At 36.0% G+C, this 4,626-nt stretch overlaps 1 pseudogene; it reads right to left on the reverse strand.

Annotated features, from left to right (window-relative positions):
• Positions 1–396: 396 nt before the first annotated feature.
• Positions 397–515, reverse strand: LOC142141966 (5S ribosomal RNA; annotated as a pseudogene).
• Between the last annotated feature and the right edge of the window lie 4,111 nt (positions 516–4,626).

Here is a 4,626-nt window from a genome sequence, read left to right on the forward strand (position 1 = left end):
TAAACTAAGATGTTTAATTGGACTGATAACAAGTCAGAATGATACTAATAATAATTGTAAATGTAGGGCTGATACATACATGACTGATGCTTAAAAACCTCTATGACTAGCTAGCCTAAATGATGACAATGATAACTATTAGGATAATTAAAATAAATAGATGAACTGATTCTAATAAGTTACTATGTTTATATACATGAGGTTAAACATATCAAAATAAAATGAATGGCAATATTAGCCATCATTAAAACACATAAAGAGGCATCCTTCCAAGGTAAGTATAAATTGTAAAGGATTTCCTACATAATGGTTTAAGGAGATACTACATCATGGTAAGCGAGAGGTGGCGTGTCCTGCCACTAATTGTCACTCTATTGGGATAGATCTACTACATGTCTACTACTGTACTGGATATTCCCGGGAGGTCTCCCATCCCGGTACTAAGCCAGCTCCAACCTGCTTGGCTTCCAAGGTCGACGGAGATTGGGCATCACCAGGGTGGTATGACCGTAGTATGCATGGAGATACTTTACCCAAGGGGACAAAAGGGCATAGACACTACATGTCCACAACTTGCAACCAATGTAGATAAGATGTTTCTAATAGTGAAGACATATTCTACATTGAAATGTCGAATTCCATATTCAGTCCTCGTGGTGATAAAGTGTCAAAATAGAGGATCAATTTACTTTCTTCTTTATTAATGTTTTTAATGGGGTCCCCTCCTCGCCAGTTATTGTATACACATTTGATACCCAGAAACTCCAACCCTGTAGGATCACAATTATGTTTAATTTTAAAATGGCTGGAGAGGTGGTGTTTATCGAGCCCATTTCTTATGTTTCTGATGTGCTCACCAATTCTGACCTTTAAGGGTCTGATTGTTCGGCCTATATATTGCTTACCACATGGGCATTGTATGAGGTAAATGACGTTCTTGGTGTTACACGTAATAAAGTCTTTGACTGAGTACTTTTTTTGATTGTGAGATGAGTAAACCTCAGTAGTTCCTTGGGTACTGTTATGTTGGATTGTACGGCAGTTAATACATTTGCCACAGTGGTAAAAGCCTGGTTTCTGTATATTTTTGGTCAGCCAGTTGGTGTGTACAGTGTTATCTTTAATGTGATTTTGGACTAAAACCTTCTTGATATCTGGCGCTTTCCTGAAGACTACTTTGGGTTTAGCTGAAATCAGAGGACCTAAGATTTCATTCTTCTGTACAATATGCCAGTGTTTGTAAATAATATGTTTCAAGTGGTTTGCTTGATTAGAAAAATCTGAAACAAAGTATATTTGGTTATTCACAGGGACTGCTCCTTTGCAGGGATTGGGTTGTAAAGGTATTTTATATTTGAGTAATTGATTTCGATCAGTATTTTGAAGCTTGTTAAATGCTGTGTCAATGATACGATTATCATACTGCTTCTCCTGGAATTGTGACTTGAGTTCAGTACCCTGAGTGATATAATCCTGCAAGTTACTGCAATTGCGTCTAATCCTCGTGAATTGACTAAAAGGAATGCTTTTAAGCCACTGTGGATGGTGATGGCTAGTAGAAAGGATATAACTGTTAACATCCACTTGTTTCCTATATGTTTTGGTTGTTATACTGTTATTTTGTATAAAGATTTCTAAATCAAGAAATTCTATAGATGACTGACTATAGTTGGCAGTAAAATGTAGGCCATAATTATTGGTATTGATGTGACTGAGAAATTGTAAAAGAGAGGTTTCTGACCCATCCCATATGATGAGGATGTCATCAATGTACCTATTCCACAGCACTAGGTTTCTCTCCCAGCTATTATTTGACCAGATGTTTTGATTCTCCCAAAAACTCATATAGAGATTGGCATAGCTGGGGGCAAACCTAGTGCCCATTGCGGTCCCTTGTATTTGCAGGTAGAATTGGTCCTGGAACCAAAAATAATTGTGTTTCAGAATGAATTCAATATTTGTCAATATGAATTCTATCTGTCTGTTGTCCAGTGTATGGTCTTGCTCTAGAAAGTGCCGTATGCTAGTGATACCTAAATCATGTTTAATAACAGTATAAAGCGAGGTTACATCACACGTAACCAACCAGTATCTTGAATTCCAGGTTATGTCTTGTAGAATCTGTAGAACATGTGTAGTGTCTTTTAAATAAGCTTTTTGGGTCTGAACGTAGGGTTGTAGGTATGTATCTAAATAATGTGAAAGATTAGCTGTTATAGACCCAATTCCGGAAATAATTGGTCTTCCTGGTGGTTGTTTTATATCTTTATGAATTTTGGGAAGGTGGTAAATGACAGGAATAATAGGATGGGAATTATAAATGTAATTGTATTCATTGTTAGAAAGAATTCCCATATCTCTACCATGAGTAAGAATCATTTTGAGTTGATTGGAATATTCTGCAGTTGGATTGGTATTCAGTAACTCATAAGTAGATGAATCGGATAATAATCTGTATGTCTCTTTGATATAGTCACTGGTATTCAGGATCACTATACCCCCACCTTTGTCTGCCGGTTTTATAGTGATGTTTTTGAGGTCTTGTAATTGTTTAAGTGCCTGCATTTCTGTTTGGGTCAGGTTGACAGATTTGTTCTTATGTTTGGTAGAAGTGATGGCATCAATATCTGCTAGAACTAAAGTTTCAAATGTATCTATGAGGCTACCTTTTAATTGTCGGGGATAAAATTTGGATTCTGGTTTTAGGTCAGTATGTTTATATGTATCACGAGATGTTGGGATTTCACGTTCCAAAGGGGTTTTAGCGTAGTATTTTTTAAGGGTTAATTTTCTGATGAATTTTTGAACGTCTCTATAGGTGTCAAATTTATTCAGAGATCTAGTAGGGGCATATTTAAGGCCTTTATTCAATACACTAATTTGTGGTTCAGATAGAGTGTGATCACTCAGATTAAAAATTCCTTTTGGTTTTGGGGGAGTCTGTATTGGGTTTACTGTTTTGTTTTTTTGGCCTCCTCTCCTTCCTCGTCTGAGGTGTTTAGTTTCCTTTTGGTGGGTTGGGACTGGCTGGGTTTTAAATGTATGTTCAAGAACTTCGGGCCTAACCCTAAAAAATTACCTATTTGCGAGATGGTATCGTACTGAGTGAGGTCTCCATTGGGGACTGGTTCATCTAAAGCTAATGTTGGTGTGGAGTATAAAGTGTTGTCCCTGATAGTGCTGACAGGCTCATCATGGACTAATAATGGAGTTCCCTGGTTGAGAGGGATATTAGTACCTAATGGTGAACCTGTCTTAGAAGTTCGGTGTTTCCAACCTTTTTCAAAGGATTGGATGGCCAAATGGTCATAATTTAAGCTGAGGTCATCATGTACAGAGAATGAGGGAGAGTCAGAGCATGAGCTTGTAGTGATATCATGGGCCAATTTAGCTTCAGATGACCAAATTTTAACTGATTTGTGATGTATTAATGCCATATATTGCTGGTATGTTATGCCCATTTTTTTGTATGGCAGACCAGAGGCTATTACACGATTAAGGTTTCCTTTGGTGGTTTTTGAATACAGGTCTGGTTGTGGTTGTGTCTTATTTGTAATTGACAATTTCTTGGAAGGTTTATTCTTTTTATATTTGATACCAAACTTATCTCGCATGTATTTGGATCTTTTTGTGTCAATGATTGAATGTTCTTTCCGTACTAATCTTTCCTCAATTAATTTAGATAAATTTTGATAAGCGGGTTCGTTTTTAATGGGTAAAATTTCTTTATCTAATAAATTAATCTGATTCTCTAAAATTGTTAAATCTTCTTTTTGTTGAAGGACCAAAAGGTCCATTAAACTGAGGGAACATTGATCTAGGGTAGCTTGCCATCTAGACATAAAGATGGAATTATGTAGATGGTGAGTTGGAGCTTTCTTTATTTTGAGACCCTTTGGGATGATATTGTCTTTAGAGTATTGCTCCAAGGTGAATATATTCCACCAAGCCTGCATTTCTTTATGTAATAATTTTTCAAGGTTTAAAAGACAGTGGCATTGGTCAGTGATATGAGAAGGTACAGTGCATTCTTTGTTATCTAAAAACATACTCTTGGATGTATGTATCCTATTGGATCTTAACTGAAATGGATCTGCATAATCCATGAGTCAGGTTGCTCAAGGAGGGGCGCAAGGACCAAGGGATAATACAAATATTCAAATCAAAAACGGACCTGCGCTCAACTCCAAACGGCAAGAGCAGCAATAATTCAGGAATCCCTTCCTGTGTACCAAGCAATGTATAATAAATTAATGCGCTCAAATTGCCTAGAACATACCTATAATATAAATGGAAACTATTTGTAGAATTAGATATTTAACATGAAATAGTGCAGAATGGTAAAAACAGTGAATTTAATTAGCATAAATAAACAATTCCAGAAAAAAAGGGGGAATGAATATTTCCAACGATAATTGGATTTTGATACATGAGTACATACATGAAATGAAATAGAAATAACAATAAGAATAAAATAAAATAAAATAAAAATTAAAAATAAAAAATAAAAAAATATATAAAAAATAAAATAAAATAAAATGTCCATCTCTCCAGAGTCCTGAGGACTCTTGACCACATCCCTTCGCCTTCCAGACCGCCTTCTCCTATAGGGAACACATATCTTGC

The sequence above is a fragment of the Mixophyes fleayi genome, chromosome 2, assembly GCF_038048845.1.
Source record: "Mixophyes fleayi isolate aMixFle1 chromosome 2, aMixFle1.hap1, whole genome shotgun sequence".
Taxonomy (NCBI): Eukaryota; Metazoa; Chordata; class Amphibia; order Anura; family Limnodynastidae; genus Mixophyes; species Mixophyes fleayi.